Source organism: Rhinolophus ferrumequinum, chromosome 3, assembly GCF_004115265.2.
Source record: "Rhinolophus ferrumequinum isolate MPI-CBG mRhiFer1 chromosome 3, mRhiFer1_v1.p, whole genome shotgun sequence".
NCBI lineage: Eukaryota > Metazoa > Chordata > Mammalia > Chiroptera > Rhinolophidae > Rhinolophus > Rhinolophus ferrumequinum.
The window spans coordinates 45,583,493-45,597,280 of record NC_046286.1 but is presented as its reverse complement, the minus strand read 5'-3'; the positions used below and the strand labels follow the sequence as shown (position 1 = coordinate 45,597,280).

The 13,788-nt window shown below is 33.4% G+C and overlaps 1 protein-coding gene across 2 annotated transcripts in view; it reads left to right on the top strand.

Annotated features, from left to right (window-relative positions):
- The window catches only part of RNGTT (RNA guanylyltransferase and 5'-phosphatase), a 238,504-nt gene that overhangs the window by 196,745 nt on the left and 27,971 nt on the right, over positions 1-13,788 (top strand). The window lies entirely within an intron of this gene.

Sequence of the window (13,788 nt, the reverse complement as noted above, 5' to 3'; positions counted from 1 at the left end):
CCTTTATCCGTTCTAGTCCTCAGGTGACCGCTGATCTCATTATAGATTAATTTGCATTTTCTAGAATTTTATATAAATGGAATCATACAATATTCTGACCCCCACCCCGTCTCGGCTTCTTTCCCTCAACGTAATTGTTTTGAGATTCATCCATATTGTTGCACTTATCGATAGTTCATTCTTTTTTATTGCTGAGTAGTGTTCATTGTATGGTTTTTGGCTATTCCAAATAAAGCTGCTGTGAACATTTGTATATAAATCTCTGTATGGATATACAGTTTCATTTCTCTTGAGTAAATACCTAAGACGGGAATGGCTGAGTTAAATGGCAGTCGTATGTTTAACTTTTAAGAAACTCCCGAAGTATTTTCCACCAGCAGGGTGTAAGATGCCTGTTCTCCCACATGCTCATCAACATTTGGTATGGTCAGGCTTTTTTAGTTTAGCCATTCTTACAGGTCTATAGTGGTATTTCATTGTAGTTTTAATTTGCATTTCTGTAATGATTGAGTATCTTCACGTGTTTATTTGCCATCTGTACATTCCTAGTGAAGTGTGTGTTCAAATCTTGCCACTTTTAACTGAGATTTTTGTTTTCTTACTGTTGAGTTTTGAGCATTCTTTTTATCTTCTGCTAATTCCTTCATCAGATATGTGATTTTCGGATATTTATGCCCAGCTATGGCTTGTCTTTTCATTCTCTTAACAGGGTCCTTAAAGAGCAGAAGTTCTTAATATTGATGAAATAAAGTTTATTAGTTTTTTTCTTTTCATGGTTCATGCTTTTGGTGCTGATCTAAAGTCACAAAGATTTTTCTCGTATGTATTCTTCTAGAATCTTTATGTAGTTTTACGTTTCACGTTTAGGTTTATAATCCATTTGAGTTAATTTTTTCTATATGATTCAAGTTTTAAGGTATAGAGGAGTGTCCTTCCCTTCTACCCACCTTTTTTGGGGGCACATGAATATCCAGTTATTCTAAAACCATTTGTTAAAAGACTACTTTTCCACCATTGAGTTGCCTTTGCATCTTTATTGAAAATCAATAAAGATTTTCTGGGCTATTTCTGGGTTCTGTTTTATTCCACGGACCTATGTGACTATCCTTCCACCAGTACCACCACTATCTTGATTATTGTAGCTTTGTAAGTAATGGAGACAGGTAGTGCAACCCCTCCAACTTTGTTCTTTTTCAAAGTTGTTTTGGCTAATCTAGGTTCCTTTAATTTCCATGTGAAGTTTAGAATCATCTTGTCAATTTCAATAAAAAAGCTTGTTGGAATTTTGGTTTGGGTCATGTCGAATCTATAAATCAATTAGAGGAGAAATGACATTTTAACACTATTGAATCTTCAATTCATGAAGACACATATATTTCTATTTATTTAGATCTGTAATTTCTCTCAGCAATATTTGTTTTTTCAGTGTATTGGTCTTGGATATTTTAAAATAAATTTACCTGTAAATATTTTATATTGTGATCCTATTATAAAAGTATTTTATTTCAATTTTTGATTCATTGCTAGTAAATAAAAAGATGATTAAATTTTTATGTGTTTACTTTGAATCCTACAGTTTTACTATACTCAGTTATTAGTTTTTTGTAGATTTCATAGGGTTTTCTACATAAATGATTATGTCACCTAATAAAGACAGTTTTCCTTCTTCTGATCTGGATTCCTTTTCTTGCTTTTTCTTGCTTTACTGGCTGAAACCTACAGTACAGAGTTGAATAGAACTGGTGAGAACAGACATCTTTGCCTTGTTCCTGATCTCAGAGGGAATGCATTTAGTCTTTCTTCAAAACTTGTTTTTACAGGGGTGGCCAGTTAGCTCAGTTGGTTAGAGCGTGGTGCTCTTAACAACAAAGTTGCCCATTTGATTCCCACATGGGCCACTGAGCTGCATCCTCCACAACTAGATTAAAACAACTACTTGACTTGGAGCTGATGGGTCCTAGATAAACACACTCAAAAATAATAATAATAATAATAAACTAATGTTAAAAAATTGTTTTTATAGTAATATTAGTTGAGGTTTGATCATAGATTTTATCTAGGCCTTCTTGTAAGAAATAGAATAATATTATGTATGTTCAAGGTAGTTAATAAAAAGGAAGGTTTGAGATCATCTTTTTCTTTGTTATTATAACTTTTTGTTAATGTTTTTTGACAGGCCTGTAAGATTGCTTTTTGTTTTTTGTTTAGTTTTCTGATTTTTCTTCACATTTGTTTCTTGTCCCCGTGAGTTATTTTTCTCCTATTCATTTGAGGGCTATGAGTTTAAATTCCTTTCCATTGTTCTTACGACATACATTTTTATGCTTTGAAAACCAAGAATTGTTCAGAATAGATAACCTGAATAGGACATTCAGGATATTTAATACTGAGGGGTTTAGTCACATTGTTGACATTTTTAAGTGAAAAATCTTAGTTATATTAGCATCAGCACCTCTTTAAATACTACCATTAATTTAACTTAAAACACTCTCAAAAATCCGTCATCAGGATTTTAAGTCGTGGACTCTCTTGTTCTTTTCTGATTCCTTAATAATGGCAAGCATTCGGGTACATTTTTTTCATGTATTTTTAATATTCCTGGAATATGAGTGGAGTTGGAAAGAGTCTCTTTATAAACCTCCCTCACTATCCTGTTCACCGAATTCAACATATAGCCAGGAATCCTAATAAGTTTCAGCAGGAACATTTCTGAAAGCCTAATTTTTTTTTCTGTCCATTGGTTTGGAAAATCCTGTTTCTCCTTATTAGAGCTGAAATAACTAAAAGTGAGAGATTTACCTGATATATTTAGGGAAGGGTAGAATGTATGTTTGTGTGTACGTGTGCACACAAGTGTGTTTTATACATGTTTCAAAAACAGTCTAAGTGTATGTATGAGGGTAATTCCTCCATCACTCACATGACTCATTACCATAACATTTTCTTCATCCAGGCGTTTCCTAACAAGCCCAGTGACAGAGGTCAATCCTTCTTCTACCCTTTATGCCTGGATAATCAACTCAGTAGAAAAATGTCCATCATTTTACAGCATCTTTTTCCTTTGATGTTGCTGTGGCAAAGGTTTCTCTCATACACTGTGAAAGGATTTCTAATCCTATTGATTATTGAAGTTCTTTCATAATTCCTGTGGTTCTTGTGAAAATGCTCTATAGATCCCTGTCTAATTAGATACTTATAAGTTAATTGGAGGACAATTTAAAAATCATAGTTTAAATGCTTTAGATTAGGCTAGAAATTCAAGGTTCATTTCCTCCCCTGCCTTGCACCTGACTTCTTTTGGATACAAAATACCACTATTTGTTAATGTTCATTTTTCTCCCATTAAACTGAATGTAATGCTTCTATGTCGTGTGACTTAGACATTGGATATAACCTTTAATAAATAGAAACTGCTTTGCTTTTCTTAAGGCATATTGGTTGTTGAATTTTTTTATAAATCAAGATAGGAAATTGTTCACTTGAATATTTAGGAAAAGGAATTCTCATGCATTAACATCACAGGACTAAATGTGAGTGGCTTGGTGTTAAAGAGAACTTTTGCAATTGTATTTTTAAAAAGGAGTTTTTATAAAGATCAGGAATAGAAAAAGAAAAAAATGGGTAATAGATATTCAAACAAATGTTAAATGACTTCAGGAATTTGCTATAGCATGACAGTAGGTATCTGTACTATTCGTATACAACATGAGTCATTATAACCATTCTGCAGACGCATACACACACTTCCATTATTGCCCAGCTTTTAGTTTTAGTTTTCTATTCAAGCCCCAGATAAAGACAGAAAAATGTACAAACATGGGACTTACTCATAATTATAGTTTTAGACTAGTAAATCTTCATGCTAGTTTCAGGTTTCATTATTTTTAGGGGAAGTTATTCCAACTTACCTTCTATCTCTTAACATCTTCTTTACATCATTGGGATGGTTCTTTTTTTTTTTTTTAAAGTAAGTTCAGTCCTTTTACATATAACTTTCACCCAAGGCAACAGTTCTATTCTCAGACCATTGATCCTTTTGAGAATCCTATGAAAGCTATGGACTCTTTCCATAGAAAAATTTACACACACACACACACACACACACTCACTCACTCACACACTTAAAATTTTAGAGGGTTCATGGACCCCACTGAAGTGCATTTAAGATCCCAAATTAAGAACCCTAAGAAGTGAATAAAATATGCATATGTTTTCTCAAGTTGTTTTCAGGAGGAATTTGTCATCTAAAGAACTTGATTTTAAACATGCATGATTAGTCTCTTGTTTTATCCTAAAATATAATAAACTAAATAAAACACTGGTAATTTTATAATGCATTGTACAAAGTAAGAAAGAAATTCCCTCACATATCCATAGCTATTGTTTTATGCTGTAAATGAAGCAGATTTCACCCTCATTCAAGACTAACTTCTTTAACTTTATTGAGATATATTCTTTCTAAATGTACTGGGATATATGTGACTTAGGGTTTTCTTCAGAGATATGATTTATTATACCTTTATATGCAGTCTTTGAAATTAAAAAGGGAAGTTTTGATTAAAATAAAAAATGCTTAATTCTTATTTGTATGCTTTCAAGATGTCAGAAGTTTTCTCAGTAGTACCTTATTTTGGAGGGGGGTGTTTCTGTATATCTTTAAATAATACCTTTATCTTGATTGTGTGTGTATATATCTCCTATTATTCATAGTTTATTTTTGTAGACATGTTCAAATTTAAGCAATAGTTTATATTTTAGACCCATTATTCTGCTTTGTTTTCTAGAGCATTTCAAGTCTAGTGAAAATCTTAATGCTATTCTCATAGGTTTCCTGTTCTGGAGGCTCACTTAGCAGCCCAAATCCATAAAACCCAGAAGGACTGAAGCTTGTCAACATCACTTTTAATAAACTCAGGGGTTGTTATACAGAAAGTCTCAAGGCCACAGGGCTGTCCCTCCCCGCAGGCTTGGTATTAGTTGCCTCGTCCAGTTTTGACAGCCAAGGAAGTGTGTGCGACCGTGAGACTTAGTCACACAGTTTCCACTTTGACACTGCAGAACAGCTAGGTATTTTAGCTACGAATTCCATGCAGCAACCATATGTGAAAAGTAAGGAATATAATCATTATTCTTTATAGTCAGTACAGTAGTGCCCTCTTATCCACAGGGGATATGTTCCCACACCCTCAGAAGATGCCAGAAACCATGGGTAGTACTGAACCTATATATACTATGTTTTTTTCCTAGACATGCATACCTATGATAAAGTTTAATTTATAAATTAGGTACAGTAAGAGTTTAACAATATAACTAATAAGTTAGAACAATTACAATCGTATACTGTAATAAAAGTTATGTGAATGTGGTCTCTCAAAATATCTTTTTGTACTGTACTCACCCTTCTTGAGATGATTGATATGAAATGATAAAATGCTTACATGAGTAAGCATTGAATACAAGCACTGATTATCTATCTGATAACTACTACTAAGTAACTAAAGGACAGATAGCATATAGAGTGGATACACTGGGCAAAGGTGTGATTCAGGTCCTGGGCACGACAGTGCAGGAAGTTTTGAGATTTCATCATTGCTGCTCAGAATAGCATGCAATTTAAAATTTATGAATTGTTTATTTCTGGAATTTCCATTTAATATTTTCAGACAGTGGTTGACAGATAGGGGGGACTACTGTATAGCTAAATTATTCTCTGCCTCGGAATCTAGTTCTGTACCTGCTGAGGGATTGTGTGCCGTTGGTCACAATCTTATACTCTGAGCTTTCTGAGCTTGAATTTTTAAAAATCTTTACAGCCAAGGAAATATAAGATTGGTGTTTGTATTCATATGCATATGCAATAAATGCAGATAAATAATGATTTCTTTGTTTTTGAAATCATATTAGAAAATCAGACTATCCCTCAGACTTTTTTCTGTTAAAAAAAGAATATTTTTCCTTTAAGGTGTATTGCGCTCAAATTGATTTTTATTAATTAAAAATTTTTTGAGATGGCTAATAACTTGTCAATTTCAATTTTTTAGGCTAAATTAAATTTAAAGGTAAAGTATTTATTTGGTGTCACTATTATGAAATATTGAAAAAACTAAGAAAACTGATTTGGTTGGTTTACAGACTGATGATTTTTTAGAAAATATGTGGTTTATTAGATCAACAGTTTTTAATAAAAGAAATTATTTAACATCCATTTTTAAATCTCTAAAATATCTGAAGTATTATATCAAATAAAGATGAGGTTCCTAGAACATATTCCATTAGGTTGGTGCAAAAGTAATTGCGGTTTAAAAGGTTAAAAATAATTGTAAAAACCGCAATTACTTTTGCATCAACATAGTAGCTTTCCTACTTTTGACCATGGCCTGTAGGAATGTAAGAAATGGATTTCCATGAAGACCCAGTACACATGCACACGCATATATGTAAACACATGCAATGTAAACTGAAACTTCAAAATAAGTGTGATGCAATAGCTATATTTTCAGTTCTGTTCTGTTTGTATTTCTGTTGATTTGGTTTTTAAATGCTAGTCTCAACCCACTAAATTAACTTCTCTGTTGGAAAATGGGTCGTGACTCCATTTGGCTGACGTTGCTGCAGGGTAGTACTTGTCCAGCTAATGCTGCCGTATGCTTCTGGCAGGACAATGCCACAGTTACACTATGCAGATGATAGTGGAAGCTTTCCCACCTGAATTGAGGATAGCCCTTGAAGTGACTTTGGAAGGGGAGGAAACGATGACATGTCATAGTTGCTGGGAAGAAGGAGGAGGAAAGTATAGGAAAAGAGAAATGAGAAACGAATTAAGATGTTTTATGGAGCCAAGTAAAGCTATTTTCTGTTTCAAAAAAAATCCTAATTCTCAAGAACAGAAGGGAGCCTTCTACGCCTACTCTGCCTTCGAAATTATTCCATGTATTTTGAGGGTAGAGAAAAAAATAAGGTAAGATCTCTACTAGATGAAAAAATAGAAAGAAATGGAGGTGAGTGAGAAATTGAGAGAAAGCAATGGAATCAAATGTAGATTTGTGTGTTATATTCATTGAACAATGGATAAATTTTCTGTACTGTAAATGAAGAGGCAAATTTTCAGTGTATCATGTTCCAGTAAAAGGGTCGGATGTTGAATTTGTTGAATACAAATTCAAAAAATAAAGAAACTTCAAAAAAAAAAAACCTCATAGAAGCCAAAAGTCACCCCACTTCTATGCGATAGCTGCTAAATTTCTGACTTTTTGTCCTGCACATTTGGTGACAGAGTGCTTCAGGGTCACTGCTGGGCTCTTACGTGAGCCCATATTGTAACTTCCATGCACTGTTTACTAACAAGTCACATAATGATTGCAGACTAGGTTTCTGAAAAGTATTCTGTAGTAGTGGTTCTCCTGCCATTTTTACCAAGGTGCTTTTGGGAATATTACTGCCAGAATTGGGTAACACTATGGCCTATAGTCACACATGTTTCAGTTGCAGTATTATCTTCATGTCCTTAGAAAACTTAAGGTTATAAGCTCCATAGAAGCTGAACTGTGGCTCGTGACTGAGACATAAAAGCACTAAGTAAATATTTGATAACATTATTATTGGAGAATGCCTAGGAAAGCAATTTTATTTTTTTAAATTGAGGTATAATTGACATATAACATTATATTAGTTTCAAGTGTACTACAACGTAACGATTCAATATTTGTGTACATTGTGAAATGATCACAATAAATCTAGTTCACATCTGTCACATTACAGGTAAAAAAATTTCTTACTCGTGATGAGAACGTTTAAAGATCTACTCTAGCAACTTTCAAATATGCAATACAGTGTTGTTAATGACAGTCACCATGCTGTACATTATATTTCCAGGACTTACTTATTTTATACCTGGAAGTTTGTACCTTGGACCACCTTTACCCATTTTGCCCACCCCCAGCCCCCACCTTGGGCAACCACCAATCTGTTCTTTGTATCTGTGAGCTTGTATTTTTTTTTTAATCATCAAGTGTTTACCATGAAGTTTATCAAAATATTTAAAACTCTGGTTCTAATTACATACATATTTACTACCTTAAAATTTTGTTTTCTAATCTCTATTATACTTTGAGTTGGGATATCTTTGAGGTTATATAAATCAATTTTACTTTCTAATTTAAGATTGTGGTTGTAAGTTATTATTAACATCAGTAACTTTATTTGAAATGTAGATTTTGTGAATATATTATTCTGAGAACATTTTAAATATAGTCCTCAGATTAATTTCCAATTAAGAAAGTTAGTGTTTTTCTTAGCGGGGAATTCCAATAACTTTCCATCTCTCTTGAGCTAGACATTAGAAATTATTTTAGCATATTCTAGTTTTGTTTTTGTTTTTGTTTTTAAACTAGACTTATCATACCAAGCTGAGTTTTTGTTAAACGTTGTTTGGGAAAAAAAAGAATAAACAATTCTTTTTTGTAATTTTGTAATGTTCTCAAAAGAATAAATGGTATCATGCCTACCAAGGTATTTATAATGCAGTGACCCTCCTATTCTGGTGGAAGGAAATAACATGGTGCTTCTTATCCTGTTGTGTTTTTTCCTACCAATATTTTACTTCCAAAAAGAAGAAGTTCTCTGACTTGAATTTCAAAGGCACTGATAACCATGTAAATATAAAAGATCATATCTAAAATGACTTGCTGAAATCATGTTTCTGACAAATAATGTCACAGTTTCTGATCTAGATTTATATTAGGCATCTAGAAGTTACATATATTTTATTCCCATAAAAGGAGAAAAATAATTTCTCCAGTAAATAGACAGTTATGAAAGAATATTCACTTGTCCTCTTGCCCAATAAAATTTCAAAAACACCTTTCCCCAAATGCAGAGACAACAGAAAAGACCCGTTTCAAAGTATTCAGTGGCGGTGATTCAGGCAGTTAGGAAAGCGTCCAGACTACTGTTCTCATTGTTGACTCTTCAAGAGCAGTAACAAACTCTGAGACTCTGAGACTAGGTATACAAACCCATAAATGTCGCCAGTATCTGTAATCAGAAGTAGGAAAGTTGCTACCTTCATCACCTTCAGAAGTTTGGCACTGCTACGGTGAGTGATACCCTGTCATAAATAAATATTGTGGGGCATGGTTAAGAAGGATCTTTAATTTTCCAAAACAGGAATAAAGAGATATAGTCAAGTAAACCTAACCAATCTTCTAAAAACATTTTTTTCCCTAAATAGTGAGCAAATATTTTTTCGCCCCATATTCCCAGATTTCATCATCTGTAGAATTATTTGCCAGTAAGTAAAAACGACAAGTTTGTATGTCATGAAATTCATAAACTATGCTTAAGTGTAATGAAATATAAGTTTAATATTATAAATGTAAGTCAGTATTGAGGTACATTTAGATATTTACAGTTTTACTAAAATATTTTAAATATTAATATTTAAATTCTTTCTACAGTGTTACTAGATCAGAGCATTTCTGATACCCACGAAATAGCTTCAGAAGTGATCATTCATCTGCTAAAATAACATGTTGTCTCTGATGTTAAAGTACTTTTAATTAAGTTTTCTGCTAAGACTTACATCTGGTTGTAAGTTGTAAGATGTAGAAATATTAGCAGTGAACACACATTATATATACAGTATATTATTATAGTCCTTGAAGCCCTTCTGAGTTCTGCTTGTACAGCAGGCTAAAATTATCCCTGTATTTGATATACTACTGGTTAAGAACCTGATTGGACTAAATGACTTGACCAAAGGAAATGTGGTTGCACCATAGGATTAAGATAGAGAGTCTTAATGTTTTGTTTACATAAAAAGACATGGGAGCATAAAGAACTCCAAGTTTATAATCTCACCTCTGCTACTTATTTAGTCATTGTTGAATGTTTATGTTCATTAGTTGTTAATAGCAAGAGCTGAGAGTTCTTGTACTGGGAACATTTGTGAACCTCTGAGATATTAAAAGGCTTCTAATTACAACATTTCTGGTATAGTTATGAAGTATTTTCCTTTTTGTTCCCAAAGCATCTATTTTGAAGTTTATTGTGTCATATATTTCTCCTCAGCCATCATGTTTTAGAAGGGCCAGCCCTACTTGTTCTTTTTCTTTTTGTACTAAATGCTTTTTATTTTACCTTTGTTATTTAATATCCAAGAGATTTGGGTGAAAATACTGTATGGTTTTTAATTTGAAACAGTCCCTAGAAATCTACATTATTTCTTTAAGAACCACCTAGTAGGAAATCAAGTATATAAACAAATCATCTGAGCATTTTGAGTGCTCTGATCAGCTCAGAAAGAAAAGGTTAATAAAACATCTCGTTTGCAAGATTTTTATTTCCAACCAGGTGTGGCAGTTTTGCTAGGTATAGTAAAAAACAGTTTCTCATTTTCTGGCTCAAAGTTGAGTATGCTTTATGAGCAGAGCTGGATTTAAAACATTTTAATGTTTTTCAAGATCAGTGTATCTTGGAGGCATTTTGATGACTCAGGGCTCATTTGAGCTGCAAAAAGAATTATAGCAGAATTGCAAGGAAAGGGAACAGATGTTTTTTAAGTTTCAGGATGAGTAGGTTGGTTGCATAGCACAAGGGTAATTGGATGATGTAAAAAGCAGTGATTGTGAGAATAAGCAAGGAGGTGTTCTCAGGGTGATTATGGTTTAGAAAAACCATGAATGAGATAAGGTAACACGTGCATGATGTAGGTCATTAGATGTTACACAGGGGAGATGTCTGAAGTGGAATGGAGCCACATAAGGAACAGGAAAAAATTGTATTGGTAAGGGTAAGTTACTTGTAGTGATGAACTCTTCCATGCTATTGTATTCTATTGACATAGACTTCCAGGCACTTGTAGGAGTCATTCTTATTCATAATAAATAAAATCTTTAGTCTGATGATGATTTTGAAAAACTTTTACTGTCCTAAATGATTTATTAAGTCAATAAAATTATGAAAAATTACAGTTTGGGAGAAAAAATAAAAACAAGCCCTTTCTTTTGAATTTGATGCGTTCTTGGCAGTGTCCCAAATGTCTTTAAAAGACCCACCTACCTTGAGGCCTGATCTCTGCTTCAGTTCTGTTCTGTTCTGTTGGCTAAGACAGTGAACATCTACCTCTTCTAAATGACTTGAGGGACGTCTATATCACTTGCCTCCTCAAAACCTTCCACTCCTTGATAGTCTCTATTTTAGGCATCTCCATACTCTCTAGCATAAATTCAGTCTCCTATTTATGGCCTTCAGAACCTTTCATAAGTTTCCCCTACATTTGTTTGCTGTATTCATTTTTAAATTATCACCAACAGTGGCTTCCTATTGTCCATTATAGCAAATGGAAATTTCCTTCCATCAGCGTTTCCCATCTCATTATGCCCTTTTCCCTAACTTCAACTCTTCTCTAACATAATTCCTTATTCCCTTGACTATACATACGATTCTCTTGTCCATTATATATATCAAACTTACCTGCTAGTCAAAAAAACACACAAAAAAAACACCATTAAGTATATATGTACAAGGTATTTTGGTGGAGACTGGGGATATAAAAATTAATAATATATTTGATCTGTTCCCAACTTATTTATAATCTAATTTGGAGAAATGGAAGAAGTCTCTGTAAAAAGGTATTTAATAAACAAGGTAGGATACAATGTGTCAAATGCTTGGCATTATCTATAAATGTCAAAAGCTGAGGAAGAACTATAGACTGTGGCAGTTGAGGTAGGATTCACAAAGGAAGTAAGAACTGCACTGTCCTACCAGTTGGGTTAACAGTAGGTTGTGTGTGTGTGTGTGTGTGTGTGTGTGTGTGTGTGTGTGTGTGTGACAGAGAGAGGGAGAGAGGGAGAGAGAGATGGAGGGTAAAGAGAGAGAGGTAGAGATAGATAGATAGACAGGCAGGCAGACAGTCTTTCTCTGTTTACCCTCTGTAAGGATAGAAGATGACAGGTGTTTTAGGAATATAGAAAATGTAAAGTGTGGAGCTGAAAGACTTGCCTTGGGTATAAGAAAAAGGTTTATGTAAGGAATTAATAGGAGATACTGTCGAAGAGGTAAATTAGTCTTACAAAATTAAAAAAACAAAACAAAACACCATACCAACAACAAAACTGTACAGATCACTTTAAGAATTTCTAAGTTGGAAGTAGGGTGAGGGAGCCCTAACAACCTTTTTAGAGAAACATCAAAATTTTAGGTAAGAACCAAGCTTGACATAAAGAACCGACATTTTCCTGATGATTCACATCAGTATTTTAGATGGCCTCTTCAGGCCCCGGCTAAAGAAACTAATAATAATGGTCACTGGTGTGGACAATAGCAAGAGTCCTAGATTCCTAAAGTCGTAACTGTCAGGTAGTAAAAGATTTTTGTGGTTTCTTCATATTATTTGAAGTGTTTGTTTCTGAGAGAAACAAAGAAGGGAACTAATATAAAAATAGTTCAAATTAATGTTTCTATTTGTTTTTACTGACATTCTGTTGCTGCTCAAGCTGAACTATAGTTTGTGACAGGAAGTAACTGCACTAGAAAACCTTTCTTAATGTGGCTAGTTATATCTTTAAATCTGACAATTCAAGTCACAGAAGAGCCTGCCTTTTCATAGTTGTTATTTCAGTTATTTTCATCTTTTTGTATGTGTTTCTTGAGAAGTTAAGCCTCTTTTTCACAGGAGAATTGTATTCTGGAAAGAAGCAACAGGTTGATTGGTTCAAGTTTGTTCAATGCAGATTTTTATTGTGAGGAAGAAATGTTTATTACACCCTTTTCCCTACCTTTTGTTGTTGCAGTCACAGCTTCTTCAAAGAGTTACTTTCAAAACTGTGACTTTAAAAACATAGCATCAGGAGTCTAGTATTGAGTTAAAAATAAATAATTATTAATAGGTAATACATGAAAAATCTAGCTCCTGTAGTGTACCATTTTTGCTAAGCACTTCTTTCAGTGTTTCTACATGGTAATCTGGAAGGCGAAACCTGTACTCTAGTGATATACTACCCAATAATAGATTTGCATATTTCTGGTTGGATGTGTATTCTTCCTTTTGGAAATAATAACTTTTGACGTTATTTTCAAAGTTAGATGTTTGTGTTAAGATCAATGATAATTTTTAAACACTTAGCTCTGGCATAAATAGAATTATAACATGATATTAATTGTACAAGGTATTAAAAAAGGTATTTTTATAAAAAAAACAAAAGAAATTATTTTTATTGAGCACATATTATGTGCCCAGGATATATCACCCCTCCTAATACGTATAGCAGTCTTGTAAAGTAATTATTATTTATATTTACAGATGAGAAAGTTGAGACACAGAGAGATTCAGTAACTTGCCACCTGGTCATGCAGCCAATAAATGATATATTAATAATTGGGGTTGGAACCCAGGATTTTCTGACTCCCTAGGCCCACTCTCTTTGTTCTTACAGCACTGTTTTTGTATAAATATTGCTGACAAATCTTTCATTCAAGAATGTTGATGAAGTATTTCAGAGGAGTCAGCCCATACAACAGTGCATTGAAAAGAAGCAGCTCTATAGAAATGCAAGACAGTAAAGCCTTCAGTTACCCAGCAGTGTCATCATTGCTTAATGAAATATTTCCCATGAAGCTTTTTAAAACAAGCATTTATGTTAATCTTTTTCTTTGATACATTGGAAGTAGCCCCACCTTCTTATGTGTTCTGTAACTTCTATAACTTTTATTTTGAGTATTATCTTAGGCTCTTTGCCTGCGTTTTAATAAAGTGACGGCCTTGGGTATTGTTAATGTCTCTTAAGC